At 45.2% G+C, this 19658-nt stretch overlaps 1 long non-coding RNA gene across 1 annotated transcript; it reads right to left on the reverse strand.

The window, feature by feature from the left end:
- Positions 1 to 628: 628 nt before the first annotated feature.
- LOC142923770 (uncharacterized) lies at positions 629 to 18804 on the reverse strand. Its single transcript, XR_012940830.1, has 3 exons — positions 18438 to 18804; positions 17474 to 17552; positions 629 to 728 (listed from the first exon to the last, which is right to left on the reverse strand). It is a non-coding gene; the product is annotated as an uncharacterized LOC142923770 (long non-coding RNA).
- Between the last annotated feature and the right edge of the window lie 854 nt (positions 18805 to 19658).

Raw genomic sequence — 19658 nt, forward strand, 5'->3', positions numbered from 1 at the left:
GTGGTTTGAGTGAGATGGTGGTTTGAGTGAGATGGTGGTTTGAGTGAGTTGGTGGTTTGAGATGGTGGTTTGAGATAGTGGTTTGAGTGAGTTGGTGGTTTGAGTGAGATGGTGGTGGTTTGAGTGAGTTGGTGGTTTGAGTGAGATGGTGGGTTGAGTGAGTTGATGGTTGAGTGAGTTGGTGGTTTGAGTGAGATGGTGGGTTGAGTGAGTTGATGGTTGAGTGAGTTGGTGGTTTGAGTGAGAGTGAGTTGGTCATTTGAGTGAGATTGAGTTGGTGGTTGAGTGCGTGAACGGGTGAGTTTGTGGGCATAATATGTCCTAAACTATTCATATATAGTGACGCTTATACACCTCACCTGGCTGTTTGTACTGGTTGGCAAGGTAAAAATTGTAAATTTAAGAAAATTGCGCCACTGTTTCAAACGCTGCGATGGGAAAACGAACCAGTAACTTCTGGATTGCAAGTTCAGAGTGCAAACCGCCCGTTACTTCAGGGTAGCGTTTCTCATAACCGCCACTGATTTTTTTATTGTTCACCTCTGCTTGCGAGCACACTGTACACTTAACTAACTCTGCAGATGTAAAACCCAGAGTGTGTGCCCACTCATGCACCTCTTACCTCTTGCTGACACCGCATGCATGATGCACGAGTACTGTCTGGGTTTTTTGGGCCGGGGAGAAGGGGAGCCCCATGGGGTGGACTCCGGAGGGTTGTAGCCTGGAATCTGTGACAGCGGACACACAAGATGGCACAAGCGTACAACAAAGATGAAGATCACCCAAATAAGCCTTAACAGACTGTGCTGCTGTTAGGCGGCGTGGCCCACGAGGAGGTGGGTGGCCAGCACTACGCGCATGCAGCCACCTCTGTCTCCCCAGTGCTCATGTCTACACACTGCACCAGGTACTCATTTAAGACAGAGTTTACCTAGGATAGGGACAACACCGGTTGAGATAAGGCAGACTGTCTGCCTCAGCAGCTGTCCCCCTCTCTTTTTTTCTTCCTGATGACAAAAGCTTGTGTTGTGATCGAAACGTCGTAGTTTTTTGTTATTTTTGGTTATTTCATTTGAACCTATTTACGTGACGTTACCGAAAGACCCAAAGAATGTCTTCCTGCAGTTACAAAAGCTTTAAGTCAAGATTTATTATTACATTTGTTTACTGTGCAAAAACTCAAGACTTCTTCATGAGGGTCCTGCGAAGTTTTTGCTGTCACTGTGTAGTCCCAATTGAGTAATTTGCAGGTGATTTTTCAGTATTGGGATGTTTTGCCCAATGCCAGACTCGTTGTATTGGGTATTTTTTTTACTATGGGAGGAAACTCGAGAACACGGAGGAGACCCAGAAGAGGGGGAGAACATACAATCTTCACACACTCACACATTCACGCTAACTCACTCGCTCACACACTCACTCAAACACTTCATTGCACTTACACACTCTGACGAACAGGGGGAGAGAAGATGACAACTCCACGCCGAAACGCGCCCGAGTCGGGAATCAAACCCAGCTTTCTTGCTGCAAGGCGCAAGGGTTACTTACCAATGTGCCACCATGCCGCCCATGGCGATTCGTAAACTACATCAGTACCAGTTTCCATGGACTGGGGGCAGCTGCCCCTGTGCAGCCACAGCCTTGCAAGCGGGCTTTACCCTGCCAAGTGGGTTTGTGATGTTATTAGGCAGCTTCCCCGATGGAATAATTTGCGAGTAAATTTCTCAAATTTGGGTAATTACACCACACAACACTTGGCCGACTCTCTTTTTCTAATCATGTACGTGTTCGCTCTAACTGTGTCTACTGCGAAGTAGACCGCGTTATTAACCAGAGCGGCCACCGACTTCATTTCAGTGTTAAATATTACGGACGGTACATTATACACTAAATACAACTTTAAAAAATGACAATACTGCACGTATATACATCACTCCATTCAGAGTCTTCGAGATTGGATTGGTAAGTACAGTACAGTAAATAGGTTACATTTTACAGTAGGATATTTATTTCTGTGTATTTGTATGTTTATTCACACCAATTTCATATAGTAAACTAATTTAAAAGACAACAAAACATTCACAACATTTAAAAACAATGCTATGCAAGAATGTGCAAAAAAATAGCTTTTTAAAATTATTATGTAGTGAATATCCGGCGTTGTTAAAAAATTTGGTGTCCCCTTCCCCCCCGTAGCCGCCGAATAATCGATGATCTACTATAGATACTCTATAGTTAGGACATTTCTGAATCGTCCGGGCTTCCTTGTGCGCCGCAGGCTGGGACGCGTCGTCGTCGGAGAGAGAAGCGATCGTGAGCGACTCTACTCCATCCGGGGTGGACAACCTCCCGAGCTTCTCGGAGCAGGTCGCGAGCGGTATGGCCTTCCTCGCTCACAAGAACGTGAGTCGCGAGAGGAGTGAATCAGCAGTGAGCCTCTCTCCTCGGTTAAAAGAGTGGTGGAACATAATGATGAAAATACGTGATGATTTTAACCTGTCTCTGTGTCTCTCTGTATGTATCTCCGTGCCTGTCTGTCTCTATCCCTACAGGGCCATGACCATCTTTAAGAACCTCCGGAAATTCACCTCTGTGTTTCAATTTGACCATGTGTGACTGCGCGTGTTTAACTGTCTTGATTTGAAGCCCTCGTCGAGGAGGCCGCTCTCCGATCTTACATTTACATGCTAATTTCTCACATTAACATCACTAGCCCCGCCCACTTCTTTATGACCCTTAGGCTACACCTATTTCAAACCTTTTAAAACAGTCTTCCTCAGCAGCAGATCATGCTTTCCCACCTGATGAGGGACACTTGTGTTGCGCCCGAAACGTCGTGATTTGTTTTATTTTATACCTATGTTACTTTACCGAAAGAACCAAAGAGTATGTTTAACTGTATCTCTGTGACTGTGCGTGTTTAACTGTGTCTTTGTATGTGACTGTGTCTGTGGTGCACGTATTTGTTGCCCTTAATATGTCTGTCTGGGTGGCGAGTGGTCGCTCAGTGGTTAGTTCACTGCACTACGAACCCAATGGCCAGAGTTCGATTCCCGCTCACGGCCAACACCAGTGACAATTATCTGAACCGGTCATGGGCCTCCCCAGATGGACTCATACTCAAATGAGTACCTGGTGCGGTGTATAAACATCTACACTGGGGAGACAAAGGCGGCCGGGCGTGGTGCTGGGCACCCACCCCGTCGTGTACCGTGGCCGACCTTCACAGAAGTTGCCCCAAGTTTGTTGAAGGCCACACAGGGAATTTTTTTCTTTTTTTTAGTGCATCCACCGCGACCTGGCTGCGAGGAATTTGCTGGTAACGCATGGACACATCGCCAAGATTTGCGACTTTGGGCTGGCACGGAACGTCCAGACTGACCCCAACTACGTGGTGAAGGGCAAAGTGAGTCCTTCACCTTACTTAGCATCATCAGCATCATTATCAGTATCGCCAATGTCATCACCATCATCGGAATGGAAGGCCCATCACTTTCATTGTACTCAATGTTTTTATTTTATTTTGCACAGCCCCTAAGAAAAAAAGAGCAGGGGTGCTGCCACACACGGTGGTGCAATGGCTCTCCCACCCTGGACTTGCAATCCAGAGGTCGGCAATTGGATTCAATCTCCCTGCTCTGCCGACAGTTCAAAATATGGGGCAATTTCACAAATCCCCTTCCTCCTCCCCACCCCATGTGGTACACGGGGTAACTGGCCCAGAATAAGAACCTGTGGTGGTGACCACCAGGCTAACTACACTAATTACAACATGACTAGCTACGACAGAACGGGACCACAGCTCGGGTCCCAGTCCATGTGTTGGAGACTCGGTAGAACGTAGACGTAGACAAAGGTTCTTCAGGATGAACAACAACGCCGGTCCCTCTGGGGGACCCAGCTTATATTCTCTGTGGCGTGGCTGGCTCCGCCCTTGGCCACGACCACCTTCAAGAATCATCGAGCAGCAGGATCTGGACCCCGACCACGTGACCACCCCTAGACCCCACTTGGGGCCCCTTTGTAGACTTAACCGGTCACGTGTCCTCTCGGGTCAACCAGAGTGCCATAGCATTTAGTAACCCGTTTCCTACGGCCGGCACTCCCACACCCTATCCTGTTGGGTTGGCACTGCACGCCAAGCGTGATGCCATCCAGCGGGATCAATCAGCGCTGACCGAGCCCCTCTAGGGCCGGTACTACACCCACACCAGAGTGGTATCCGCGATGTCAATACACCGCACGCCGTGCCTCTCTAGGGCCGGCACCACACAGTGACATCCCGTGATGTCACTACACATTTAACCCTTCAGGGTAGTGGAGGGCTAGATGACGCTAATTTGGCCAGATGAATGTGGCCTGACGCAAAAAACGTATGACGAATCGCGATGCATCGGCCTGAACTGAATTTACTGAACGTATTGTTGTTGTGCTTGTGGCCATGCGGTCATGTCCATTAGGTGCCTCTGCCTGTAAAGTGGATGTCTTCAGAAAGCATGTTCCATGGGCTCTACAAGGTGCAGAGCGACGTGTGGTCATACGGTATGCTACTGTGAGAAATCTTATATTTTGCTGAGACAAACTTTCACTTGCCACAAACATTCGGGGCCCTGAGTACAGAAGATCCTCACAGCAGACAACGATTGTAGTCTTATCTTACACTATGATTTTTAATTGCGTAAAGTTCAGATTTAAAGGTTTCGTGACTGCAGGGATTCATCTTCTTGGTTCTTTCGGTAAAGTAACGTAGAATGGATATAAAATAATAAAAAAAACGTAATAAAAAATAAAATTTTCACGACGTTTCGGCCACAACACAAGTAGCCTTCTTCAGGTGAAGGAACAGAACTGTCGGGACGACAGCACTTCAATGACTGCTGCTAAGATTCGCAGTGTCGTTTAAACTAGGTGGGAGAGGTAAAGCGCCTTGACAAAGGCGTTTACATATCAAACAGGATAATTTAGCATTGAAATAGCTGCGTTAAAGTGTTGGATCAGCAGGGTGTTAAAGTCAGAAATTAGCATGTAACTGGGAGATTAGCATGATGTTAATGTGAGGGATTAGCATGTGACTGGTCACGGAAATAGCTATGTTAAAGTCAAAGTTTCCATCTCAACAGAGGCATTTAGTATATGGACGCTAAAGGACTGCAACTACCCAACTATCATACAATAAACCGATGTGAAAAAAAACTAAGTAGAAACTTCATCAATATAATAAATGTACTCAATATATTCTTCAATAAATTGAGCTATAAACAAAAAGTAACTGGGTATACACTACACTATCTAATGAATACCATATAGTAAACTAATAAAAAAAACTAAAATACAAACTACATCAATGTCATCAATAAACTCTATATACTCTCCATCAGCTGAGCTACTAACAATAAGTCGTTATACATTACAATGCCATATGGCGAAAAAAATGGGTGGCGGTTTTTTCCTTCTTTCCAACGTTAGCACCACGGAGAGCGACGAGCCTCGTTCAGACGGACGAGTCCATCCATGCTCGGGACGGAGGAGGGGGGAGAAACTGCCACGATGCGCTGCTCTGTCCTGTGTTGCATTACAACCATGCCATAAACTAGACTACTATACATTGTAATGTTATACCTTCCAATCTAAACTACATTGTATAATATCGTATACACAGCCCAATGTAAGCTCGAACATTATGCAGTATATTGATATGTCTCCAACTAAACTTTTTCCTACATTACACAACTATACACCGTAATATACACTACCATAGACAAACCCACCCTTGAATTATACAATGCGTTACTTTACACTACCCTATACTTTAGACTGTAAAATATTAGACTTGTAATATTACACTGTATTATTCTACCAACCCTACTGTATACCACACAGCTGTATATTCACTATAAAATTACAATACTATATATTGCCTTATGAATTATGTTAAACATTACAATGTTATACTATTTATTATTATATAACATGCTATAAACCAGGGGTGTCCAAACTACGGCCCGCGGGCCAACTGCGGCCCGCCATCCATTTTTAATTGGCCCGTATCAAAGTTTAAAAATATAATGGACTATGGCCCACTGTATTGCATTTCTTAATTTAAACACTAGATGGCGCTATTGTCTTGAACAAGGCAGCGTCTCCACAAAGCAAGCAATCGAAGAAAACATTTGCTCAGGGTCACCAGAAATGCCGGAACCGAAGAGACGCAAGATTGCAAGCGAGTGCAGAAAATTTCAGACTCGGTGGAAAAATGAATTTTTTTTCATAGAAACCAAGGGGAAGTGTGTTTGTTTGATTTGTAATGAGAGTGTTGCCGTGATGAAAGAGTACAATGTACGACGGCATTATGAAACGAAACATCAGACCTTCACGTCCTACACTGGCACCGAGCGGAGAGAGAAGGTAAAGCAAATGGCAAGCTAGCCTGCTAACGCAGCAGCAGGGTTTTTTTTCCGTGCTAACAAAGCTCAAGAAAATGCAACAATAGCCAGCAATGAAGTAGCTCAACTCATTGCCCTACACGGGAAACCTTTCTCAGACGGTGACTTCATCAAACAGTGCCTCACTAAAGTCGTGGGAATGTGCCTGGAGAAAATGCAGGATTTTAACGATGTTAGTATGTCCAGAAATAAGGTTGTGCGGCGAATTGAAGACTTGTCGGCTAACTTAAAACAGCAAGTGTCAGATAAAGCTTGTGCTTTCGATTTTTACTCGATTGCATGTGATGAGAGCACAGATGCCACGGACACTGCACGGCTGTTAATTTTTTTGCGGGGAGTTGATGAGAATTTTTGCATTACGGAGGAACTGCTTGATCTTCGGAGTCTAAAGGGGACAACAACTGGGAAGGATATGTTTTGAAGATGTGTCAGATTCAATTAACCAGGCTGGACTTAAATGGGACAAGCTGTGTGGAATTACAACGGATGGGGCTCCAGCAATGACAGGCGAGCACAAAGGAATGGCTTCTATGGTGAGTGCCAAGGTGCAGGAGAGCGGAGGTGAGACTGTTAAAATGCACTGTATCATCTACCAAGAAGCCCTCTGTGCCAAGATAATCCAGCTTGGCGATGTGATGAACACAGTTGTGAAAAATGTCAAAAAAAATTATGGCCCGAGGGCTTTACCACAGAGAATTGCAAGCGTTCCTCTCTGATGTCGATGCTGAATACGGGGACCTACTCTACCATTCTCAAGTGCGCTGGCTCAGTCGCGGCTCCGTGCTGCAGCGGTTTTATTCCCTGAGATCAAATATCGACAAGTTTTTGAAAGAAAAGGGCAGACCTCTCCATGAGATCAGTGACCCTTTATGGTTGGCAGGCCTGGCTTTTTTAGTTGATCTCACTGATCATCTCAACACCCCGAACAAGAGACTACAAGGCAAAGAGCAGCTGGTACCACAGCTGTATGTGCACATGAAAGCATTCCGTGCGAAGCTCCGTCTCTTCGAGTCACAACTGCGCAACTTCAATGTAGCGCACTTCCCCACGCTGACCGAAATCAATGCGCATTTCCAAATGCCAAGCTCTCTGCAAAAATGGGAGAATATGTGTCTGTGATCACATCTCTCATGACAGAATTCAGTCAGCGCTTCCAAGATTTTTCTGTCATTGAGAAGGAAATCACACTGTTTGCGGCTCCGTTTTCAATGGATGCAAAAGAAGTGGAGGAGAGTCTGCAATTAGAACTGATCGAAATTCAGTGTGATGATTCTCTGAAGAATCAGCATCAGCTTCTCTCCCTACCTGACTTCTACCGGAGTTTGGAAAAGGCCAAGTTTCCTCTGACGAGACGCCATGCAAAACGAATGATGAGTCTGTTCGGCTCAACATACATATGTGAGCAGACATTCTCTCTGTTAACGCTGAACAAAAGCAGGCTGAGAACCAGAACGACCGACAGCCATCTCCGTGACGTCCTTCGCATCTCAACCACCAAACTTACTCCTGACCTGCCAGCTATCCTTCAGACCAAAGCGCAGCATCACTGCTCCCACTGAGCGTAACATTATTCCCATTACAGGTGAGTAAAAAATATACACACCGTTTTCATTTGTTAATAAGCCCAATTACTTCATAAATTCAGTCAATTAAAGTTGATGACAATTTTTTTAACAAACGTTAGTTGATGTGTTAACAAGCCCAATAATTTATTTGTGTAATAAGCTTGAAATATCCACATCCCCTATTTGTCTTCTTGTCTCTCCCTTCATATGGACAATGAAGGGGGATCAGCACCCTAAGAACCAATCTGAGGCTGTCACTGAGAGAATTACCTGCCAACCTTTTTGTAAAAAATGAAATTAAAATCTACTAATGAAGAGCTATGATGGAAGCTTTTTTTCTTCAAACATGTTCAATAATCAAACGTAATTTACCTGCATTTGATTGATTTTGACAATATTAGTGCATGAGAAGTGAGGCAGTATACCTCACGTCTAGTGAGTGGCCCAATCCTTCGTATATTTTTCTGTATGTGGCCCTCGGGAAAAAAAGTTTGGACACCCCTGCTATAAACCATACCATTGACCGTCGTGTGAAAGGTATTAAGAGGCAGTGGCAGCGAATGGACTGCGATCTGAAAGTCACCATAAAATACAATCAATTAAGTACCAAAATGGTTTATAACGTCTTTCCAATGGTTACTAAGCCAGAATCCATCTTCTCGGTTGAAATTGTTTCTGTGTTTGTATATGTGGATGGCCTCATGAACGAATCTCTCATGGTAGCCGGATGGCTTGCAGAGAACGTCCGTCTTGGAGAAGTCAATGTCATGTGAGCCCACTGAATTATAAAAGTGATCTGCCACGGCTGAGGTGCTCGTCCTACCGTGTTTCAAGTCTGCTTTATGTTCACGGATGCGGTCCCAGATATGTCGTTTGGTTTCTCCAATGTAACTGCTACCACAGAGGCAACTTAGTTTGTAGACGTCCGGGTACTGTATGTCTGGAACCACATCTTTTACAGACGGAACCAGATCACGGATTTTATGTACTGTGTTGAATCGGACCTGGATCTTGTGTTTATTCAGGATTTTGGAGATCTTTTTTGTGACCCCCGCAATGTAGGGTAAGGTGATGGTTTTGAAAGGCTCCTCAAGAGGATCCTTCTTCATGGCTGGAGTGATGGCTTTGCGGATTGTGTAGTCGGAGTAACCATTAGCCTTGAGAGCTTGGTGTACGTGCTTAAGTTCACTGGCAATGTGTTCCTGGTCGGAAATGCATTGGGCTCTATGGTATAGAGTCTTGATGAGGGAGTTCTTCTGGCATGCATGGTGGTGGGAATCCGGTTTTAAGTAAGCATTCGTATGCGTAGCTTTCCTGTCGACAGAGTGGCTCATTGAACCATCAGGTCTCCTTTTAATTAGGACATCCAAAAAGGGTAGCTTGCCATCTTTTTCGACCTCCATGGTGAATCTGATGGCTGGGTGTATGGAATTGATGTGGTCGAGGAATTGGTTTGTGTTATGGTCGAAACGTCGTGATAATTTTTATTGTTTTATATATATTATTATTTTGTTGTTTCCCTTCAACGTGACTTTACCGAAAGAACTAAGATTATGAATTACTGCAGTCACGAAAGCTTTAAATCAAAATTTCATTGGAAAGACGTTATACACAATTTCAGTTCTTAATTGATTGTATTTTATGGTGACATTCAGACTGCAGTCCATTCGCTGGCACTGCCTCTTCACACGACGGTCAATGGTATGGTTTATAGCATGTTATATAATAATAAATAGTATAACATTGTAATGTTTAACATAATTCATAAGGCAATATATAGTATCGTAATTGTATTGTGAATATACAGCAGTGTGGTATACAGTAGGGTTGGTAGAATAATACATAGTGTAATATTACAAGTCTAACATTTTACAGTCTAAAGTATAGGGTAGTGTAAAGTAACGCATTGTGTAATTAAAGGGTGGGTTTGTCTATGGTAGTGTATATTACGGTGTATAGTCGTGTAATGTAGGAAAAAGTTTAGTTGAAGACATATAAATATACTGCATAATGTTCGAGCTTACATTGGGCTGTGTATACGATATTATACAATGTAGTTTAGATTGGAAGGTATAACGTTACAATGTAGAAGTAGTCTAGTTTATGGCATGGTTGTAACGCAACACAGGACAGAGCAGCACATCGTGGCTGTTTCTCCCCCCTCCTCCGTTCCGAGCATGGATGGACTCGTCCATCTGAACGAGGCTCGTCGCTCTCCGTGGTGCTAACGTTGGAAAGAAGGAAAAAACCGCCACCCATTTTTTCGCCATATGGCATTGTAATGTATAATGACTTATTGTTAGTAGCTCAGCTGATTGGAGAGTATATAGAGTTTATTAATAACATTGATGTAGTTTATATTTTAGTTTTATTAATTCGTTTACTATATGGTATTCATTATATAGTGTAGTGTATACACAGTTACTTTATGTTTATAGCTCAATGTATTGAAGAACATATTGAGTACATTTATTATATTGATGTAGTTTATACTTAGTTTTTTTTCACATCGGTTAATTGTATAATAGTTGGGTAGTTGCAGTCCTTTAGCGTCCATATACTAAATGCCTCTGTTGAGATGGCTATTTCCGTGACCAGTCGCATGCTAATCGCTCACATTAACATCATGCTAATCTCCCAGTTACATGCTAATTTCTGACTTTAACACCCTGCTGATCCAACACTTTAACACAGCTATTTCAATGCTAAATTCTCCTGTTTGATATGTAAACTCCTTTGTCAAGGCGCTTTACCTCTCCCACCTAGTTTAAAAGACGCTGCGAATTTTAGCAGCAGTTATTGAAGCGCTGTCGTCCCGACAGTTCTGTTCCTTCACCTGAAGAAGGCTACTTGTGTTGTGGCCGAAACGTCGTGAGAATTTAATTTTTTATTATGTTTTATTTTTATTATTTTATTTCTATTCTACGTAACTTTACCAAAAGAACCAAGAAGTTGCATAGAGTTGTTGCATGCTTGGGCTCCAGATGCCGAAATTACCTTTTAAAAAACGGCTACCAATCTCATCAGATCTCAGAAGCTAAGCTTGCAGCGCCCAGCCCTGATGGTAACCCGGGGATACAAATTAATGTGGAGAAACAAATGTTCGCTTCTGACGACCAAGACTACGCCTGTCCTCCCAAGGACAGGCCTCACTGATTCCGAAGACTTTCATTTTCAGGAGGGTCCTGCCGAGTATTTTTGCAGTAGGGAGGCGATGTTGTGCTGTGCAGTGCCGGAGAGTATGCTCATGCAGCCCGTCCACCCTGTCCTCTCTCCTCCCGTCGGGACGGGTCGGTCACAATAGCGTTCAGAAACACCCTCCACGTCACAAAACAGTTAAATTTCTCAATCCGCAGGTCAGCTCAAATCTGTATTGTGGGCGTTCCCTTGTACTCTACTGTGTACGTGGGGCTCTGGATCCAATCCCCTGATCACCATTCTTCTGGCCACCCATAGAAAATTAGAGTGCACAATTATACGTGTGATTCATCACAGGCGAGCTCACACCAGCCACACTTGCAGCTTAGGGCCTCGCATTAAGAGAGGGGGGGATCTCTAAATACGAAACAAGAAATGGACACGAGGTTTCGAGTTTTAACATAATTGCTTAATAAATAAAGATCGGTGAGAAAAAAAGACTCTCCAAAGCAGTTATTTTCATTCTGTTGACAAAAATATACAGGCATTCATAGAAGGGGCCTCTTAAACTTGACAATGGCATAGGGCCCCAGCAATGCCATCATCCGGCTCTGCTGCCGAGTGTCATCCCAATGAAGTAATTTGCAGGTAACTTTAGCATTGGGATGCTTGGCCAATACCCAGTTACATTGTGATTGTGTGTTTTCTAGCTATGTGAGCAAACTGGATAATTAATTAACCAAGGCGCTTCTTGTTGCGAGAGTCAAAGATCACCGGTGCACCACCCTGCCACCTGAAACGATAATAGTTCGCTTATAATTTTTTGGTTATTTTAGTGTGCACATTTACACGCGATAATCACATCTCATCAAGCATTTTAAAAGGGCACCCTCAGTGGCAACTGTTCTCTGTGTGACACACGGTTATTCAGCACCTAACCTGTAAGCAGGTCAAGTGCTGTTTGCTGCGAGCAAACCCAATTGAGTGATTCGCAGTGAAGTTTTTTTTACATGACAATTTTCGCCTGTGATGCTGACACACGATGGCCATACTTTATTTTAAATAATGTCTTGGGCTCGTTTTTATTTTTTTACGTTGAATTTTATTGAGTAAATCACGAGCCCCTTACAGTGCGCCACGGGACTGCACGTCATTCGAGTGGTGCATTCACAATGCAACCGGACCATTTATTAGTAGGGGCTGACGCGAAGGGGGGAGTGAGGCCCGCGCCCCCCCATAAACTGGGGGGGGGGGGGAGAGGGGGGCATTGTGACAGGCGTATTGTAGTAGGTGTAATCTGCTCCACGTTTGTCTTGATAAAGGAGCCCTGTGCAACCTGCTCGGTGTGTGACGTGCGTGCTCCTCGGTGTGTGACGTGCGTGCCGCTGGATGTGTGATGTGCGTGCTCCTTGGTCTGACGTGCGTGCTCCTCGGTGTGACGTGTGTACCGCTCGGTGTGTGATGTGTGTGGGTGTAGGAGAGGCCCCTTACCCTGGCGCATGGCAGTCGATGACAAGTTCTACCGCTTGATCTGCGATGGCTACTGCATGCAGCCACCCCCTGCTGTCCACCGCAAGTGTAAGCCGCCCCCCCATACCTCCCACACCAGGTTTTATCCACTGCTGGACTGATGCGTTTCTATTGTCGATATAGGTGGCTGACAGAGGAGAGTGCGAAGTGTTTGTTCTGGGAAATTATTTGGTTTTAATTGTAGTGATTCAATTAATTGAATGAACAATTGCTTAAGGGTGCATTATGTGATATGTGTTATTGGCAGTGAGTTGTGCTGGCTGATTCAGTGTCGTTGACACGGCCATTATGAACCCTCTTAGTCTGGAATGCCCTACTTCCAGCTGTACGTGCTGTTGCGACCCACAGACTCCTCACATAGAGATCCCCAGACTGCTTCTCTCTCTACGAGATAAACATGACCAGTGTTTCTGCGCTACGTATGGAGATGCAGTGGCATTTAGACGCCGCTGTGTGCATCCATACTGTAGGTATTTTATGCCTTCATGACCCTCTACCTACTCATCCCCCCTCACCCCCCTCGCCACCTGACCCCCTTCATCCCCCTCCGTGACGTCATTAACATCATCGGCACTCATTCAACCATTCTGAGAACGAACGCGCACTGGAAGAGGTGAAAGCGCAGTCCGAGCTTGTGCACGATTCGCCTTCCTCGCACCCTCACCGCACCCTCCCCTCGCCCCACAGCCGCAAGGTGATGCACCGCTGCTGGAGCCACGCGCCGTTAGAGCGCCCCACGTTTGAGGCGATCCTCGCAGAGCTGAGACCGGCCTCCAACGATGACAAGATCGACAAAGGCGAAGAGGTCGGCTGGGAGCCGTCGTCCGTTCCGTCCGAGTACAGCTCCCTCGCTTGCTAGGATCGCCCTCGTTACCCTGTCCACTCTAGGGGTGAATAGTTTATTTTATTATTTCAAAGATTACCGTGCTACATTTGTTTATTCAGGGAAGTCTCACTCTTTTGCAGGAGGGTCCTGTCCAGCTTTCACAGAAGGGGGCGATGTTGCCACGGTGTGTAATCCCTGTTTAAGTAATTTGCAATTAAAATCTCACTGTTAGAATTGGTTGTTCTTTTTTGAAAGCTGAGAACCCTGAGAAAACGCGTGCACAACAGGGGAAGAACATGCAAAGTCCACAAACTCTCACTTACACGCCAAGACTAAGATCCCCCCATGTAACAGACTGTTGGGTAAGTGCCGTTATGAGCACTTATGCAGGCCAGCACAGCATATGGGGTTTGTCTCTGCCAGTGCTGATGTTTTCACAATGCACCAAGTACTCATTTGAGGCCGAGGGTAGGTCCAGGAATGGTTCAGATAATTGCCACTGGTGTTGGCCATGAGCAGGAATTAAACCAGGATTTATGGCTTCATATTACAGCTCGCTAACCCGCTGCACTAACGCTCCCCGTAAACATCGGTAACATAAACAAACAACAGCTCGTACAAATACAAGAACAAACACAAGAACCCCCCCCCCCCATAAGGTACATCGTGTTGTTTTGATTTCACGACTCGGCGCGACTCGTGAATACTCAAAGCGAGATGCTCGTGGTTAGTAAACAGGTGTCCAGTAGTCAATCCGTGTTTACTAAAATCTCGTGATTGGTAAATTCGCGGTTGGCAATGGATTCCAGTACATGTATGCCTCTACTTACGAAAGGGATGCGTTCTTCGAAAAACGCACGCAAAACAAAATATCGTAAATCGGAAGGGCTTTTCCCATTAATTGAATACGAAAAACTAGCGATGAGTTTCAGACAGTCATTTCTACTATAAACCCAAAATAAACACCAATATTTCACAATGCAAAAAATTATAAAGCGCAAATATTACAACGGTTGAATAATCAATTTAAAACAAAAATAATTAACACCTTCAAGGAATTCACCAAAAGATCTGCATGTTGGAATGACTGGAGAGGTGACGAGGCGTTACTTTTGTACTATGGGGATACCGTTACACTGTCGTGGATGGATGACAGTTTTTTGCTTGATGATCTCATGGCACGTGCCATGTGATATATTGTTTCCGCTGAAATTCTATTTTGTAAGTCGAAAAGTATCCTTAATTTGTCAATTTCATTTCACTAAATTTCGTGAATGGAACATTCGTAAATCAAAACACAAAGATTTCCTGTACAACCCATATAGACTGTTGGGCCAAGTGCTGTCGTCAAGCACCTAATACAGAAAATAAAAAACACGTGCATTCATGCACAACCACGTGCAAATACACGTGACCATTATAAGGACATGCTTTCAACAGAAATTACAAATGTTATATATTGTGCTTTAATGATTACATTTTATATTAGTGTGTCTTAATATTCCACAGTAAATATCTTCAAGGACCACTCTTATAGTCCCATCATCACCACCATCATCACCAAATGTATCATTATCATCATCCTAACCATCTGTATAATCAATCACCATCTGTATCATCACCACCAAAGCAAAGACTCCCCGTATAGCCCGAATAGACTATTGGGGGAAGTGCTGTAAGCAAGTACCTGTGAAGGCCAGCATGGCCCACGAGAGGTGGGTGGCCAACACCACGCCCGGCCGCCTTTGTCTCCCCAGTAGTGATGTTTACACCACACCAAGTACTCATTTGAGGCTGAGTCGACCTAGGGGAGGCCCATGACCGGTTCAGAGAGTCGTTACCTGCGTTGCGCATGAGCGAGAATTTAACTCGGGTCGCCGGGTTCGTAGCGCAGCGTGCTAAACGCTACACTACCGCTACCCACGACCTGTATCACCATCATCTTCCAGAGTTAATACATTTCATGTCAATAGCTGGAAATGCTTGTATTTGTAATAAAAAATGCATAAGTAGTTGTCACTCACTCACCCACACTCAAACGGTCAGAAAGGACTGAAAGATGAAATATCTTCAGAACCCTACATCCTGAAACTAAATTAATTATTTCAATTTTACCAAGTAAGGCCCACTGAGCTATATCGCACACTCAGGAGTCCTGATTCCACTTCTGGGAGTCTCAAGTCCAACGCCATGGAATTGTATATGTTTAAACATGTGCGTGCATGTGTGTTTGTGTGCACATATGTGTGCATGCGTGCCTTCATATGCGCATGCGTGTGTGCACGTGCGTGTGTATGCACGTGCGTGTGTAAACTAACTTTAGCCATGACATTTGGGATATGTTAGGTTTAGGGTTAAGAGCTTTGCGCACATAAACAGGTGGGTGTGTTAACTCACCAGTGTGTAGCTCACCTCACCGGTGAGCTGATGTGTACGCTATCTAATCTGTAAGCTTACGACTGTGTGTGTGCACACTAGTGTGTAAGCTCACTGATGTGTAAACCTGCTGGTGTGTGGCCTCACTAATGTGCAGCACATTTTGTCGAAGCTCACTAGTGTGCTTGCACACGAGTGTGCCGGTGAGTGTGAGTGTGTGTGCGGTGAGTGTGTGTAAATTTGTGTGTGTGTGTGTGAGTGAATGAGTTCGGTGTGAGTGTGTGTGAGTGTGTGTGAATGCGGTGTGAGTGCGGTGTGTGTGAATGTGCAGTCAGAGTGTTGGTAAGTGAGTGTGCGGTGAGTGTGTATGAATGTGTAGTCAGTGTGCCGGTAAGCGAGTGCGTGGTGAGTGTGCGGTGTGTGAGTGTGCAGTGAGTGCCAGTGTGCTAGTGTGCCGGTAAGTGAGTGTGCGGTGAATGTGGTGTGTGTAAGTGTGCCGGTGAGTGTGTGGTGAGTGTGTGGCTTGACGTGTCTCCGTATCAGTCTTACTCAGCCACCCCCTTACTTGCCCACGCGTAGATCCGTCCTACCCACCAGACAGCTACATGCGATTCAAATGTCCACGTACACATGACATCACATTGCGATGCGCATGTGTGACATACATGTGCCACGTGTTGCACACACTACGCACGTCCCATGCACAAAGGGCATGCCTTACAAGTGATGACCACGCGATGCAGGTGTGTGCCTTGTAGATGTCACGTACCCGTGACGCACGTGGCCCGTGGGCGTGACGCGCGTGCTCCGCGCTGCCGTGTGCTTTGACCAGGGCCGTCCATAGGGGGTGCGTGGGCCCCCCCCCCGATGCCTTCAAACTAAACCGGAAGCATTACATGTGACACTGATGTCTACACGTGGGGCCTCCCCCGAAGCGCGGGGCCCGGGATAGTCGGTCCAATTTGCCGGACACTCGGGGACGACTCTTGATTTGGCATATGCGACGCGCACGTTGTGTGCGCTGTGCGTGGGGTGACTGGCCCGATGTGCGTGCCAGGCAGGGCAAGGGGGACTGCCATTGATTGTGTCGAGACCTTTTGTATGGGTGACGAGATGAACGCCCAAATTCAACGCAGGCCGCCACACAAGGGCTGCACATTTCAATGTTGAGCAGGTCCCTGTGTGTCCGTGCGTGTGGGTCCCTGTGTGTGTGTGTTGTTTCTGTGTGCGTTATGTGAGGGTAGCAGTGACGCAGTGATAGTACGCTACGCTCCGAACCCCGCAAACATCCGAGTTGGAGTCCCGCTCATGGCCAACACCAATAGCGATTATTTATCTGAACTGGTCCTGGGTCGATTCAACCTCAAATGAATACCTGGAGCGGTGTGTGTAATACGTCACCACTTGGGAGACAAAGGCGGCCGGGTTTGGTGTTGGCCACCTACCCCCTGGTATACCATGCCGACCTTCATTGGTGCTTGCGAACAGCACTTGCCACAACAGTCTGTTAAGGCTATATGGGGGACCTTCGTCTCTGTAGTGGGAAACTCGTAGGTGTGTGCATGTGTGGAGGGAAACCTGTACTGCTGTCGTACGTTGTGACCGGGCGAGGCCAATTTCCGTCCTCATGGTCGGCCACGGCGTCCTGGTCTTCGTACTGCTGCTTGTTTTTGGCTGTAATGACACCCAACATGGACAACCCCATCACCTGCGTTCAAACAAGTGTTACACAGTACGTACACACGCGCAATAAAGCAACCACAAAGCACATACACTTTTAAATATAAAAGCACTGGGGGTCTAGTACTGTAGTCACCAATCCGTGTGTATTATTTATTTATTTGTTGGTCATTCTGATGGCAGCACAAACAGAAGCTGCATCCATAACTTCTCAATCCGCACAGTCCCAGGCCAAGGTCCATTCGTGGAATTAATACAAATATTTACTGATTAGAGGGTGTTTTTGTTTGTTTGGGTTAGATCGCGTAAATCTTAGTCAAGTTTGTCACGTAAACAAAACATGCCAATTAGTGACTATTTCAGCACATCGGTGTGTTGGAGAGTAAACCCAAAACATTTACAATTCAAGTACCGTGACGTTTCGCCTGTAACTACAACAACAACCCGCCTCGTCAGGTGACAGCCAGAGTTGTGGTGAAATCCTTCCCCTGTTTCGGTCTTTAATAGACGTAGACGGGGGATAAATGTGACGTCGTCGCTTGTAAGCAGATCCGATACGAAGACGGGGGGGGGGTAATGTATTGATGTAAATTACAATGGATATCTGTTATTGATTGGGTTATTCGCAGTTAATCAACATACATAATTGTTACTCCTGCTATTATGGATTGACTCAAACAGCTAGCGAAGGATGCTAGGTTTAGTAATATATGTTATATATGTCGCTATTGTTAACTTTCAATCACATTTCTTATGATCACTGTTGCATTGTTTTTATAGCATTATTTTAGTAACTTCTAGAAAGGTTTAGTTTAGCCTGATTTTTACATAGTGGACACTGTGTGTGTGTGTGTGCTGCGAGCTGAGTGGTGGAGGTACCTGGCAACAGTCGAACCGAGCCCGCTCGGCCTCTTCATCCGTGGCGACCAGGGTAGAATCCTTACTATATTCTTGGTTCTTTCAGGTAAAGTCACGTAGATAGAAAATAATAACAATAAAAATAAATTAAAATAAAAGAAAAAAACCCACGACGTTTCGATCGCAACACGTGATGAAGACCGCTTGTGTTGCCACCGAAACCTCGTGGGTTTTTTGCCTTCACTTAAAATGTTATTTTCTATCTACGTGACTTTACCGAAAGAACCAAAAATATGAATTCCTGCAAGTTACGAAAGTTTAAAGTAAAAATTTGACAGTCGTGTAACTAATCAGGCCTGGAGGATACAGTGGACCACGTGGTTTCCGGGGTTCGTTACCTTAACAAGTGACGTCACTTCCCTAGCAACGGTCGATCATTACAGACGGAGGTGGACGCGCGCTCTGTGTGCTTAAAGATCGCATTCGGGAGCACACTTCGACAACGTCGTCAGTGAACATCGATAACGCGGTTAAATTACTTGGTAAACCTCATTGACAAACATCCGTGAGGTTGAACACTTCATTAACACAGTTAACGAAATCTATTGACAAAACGTGACCATCCGTGACTTCTCGTTCTGCCTTCAAGGCGATGTCTTCCGTGAGTACATCCACACGCGCGCTGTATCAGGATAACATTAATCTGAGAGAACATCTATATGTGAATGTGTGTCTGTTCGAAATGTTTAATGATGAGGACGGTAATGATGATGGTGGTGGTGGTTGTAAGCTTTGATATGATTAGAGTCTCACGTCCGCTGCTGTGATTTTGTTGCAGGGTGGAGAGATGAGCAAGCCGACGGGAAGTGAGTACTGTAATTCCACACACAGACATACACACAGACACATGCACCTGTATACAAAGACAGATCCCCGTATAGCCTTAACAGACTATTGAGTCAAGTGCTGTTAGCGAGTTAGCACCTATGATGGGGTGGGTGGTCAGCACCGCATCCGGATGCCTTTGTCTCCCCACATTTGATGTTTATACGTTGCACGAGGTACTATTTTAAGTTTGAGTAGATGTAGGGGACGCACACGACCGGTTTTATTTATTAGTCACTGATGGTTGTGAATGGGAATCGAACTCAGGTCGATCCCCACAGACACAACTGCTCCCAACCACTCATACAGACACTGCACATAGACACAAACAAAGACAGAAATCTTGTGTATAGCCTT

The sequence above is a fragment of the Petromyzon marinus genome, unplaced genomic scaffold (genome assembly GCF_048934315.1).
Source record: "Petromyzon marinus isolate PM22_M1 ecotype Great Lakes invasive population unplaced genomic scaffold, UKy_Petmar_22M1.pri1.0 PM_Scaffold_7, whole genome shotgun sequence".
Classification (NCBI taxonomy): Eukaryota; Metazoa; Chordata; class Hyperoartia; order Petromyzontiformes; family Petromyzontidae; genus Petromyzon; species Petromyzon marinus.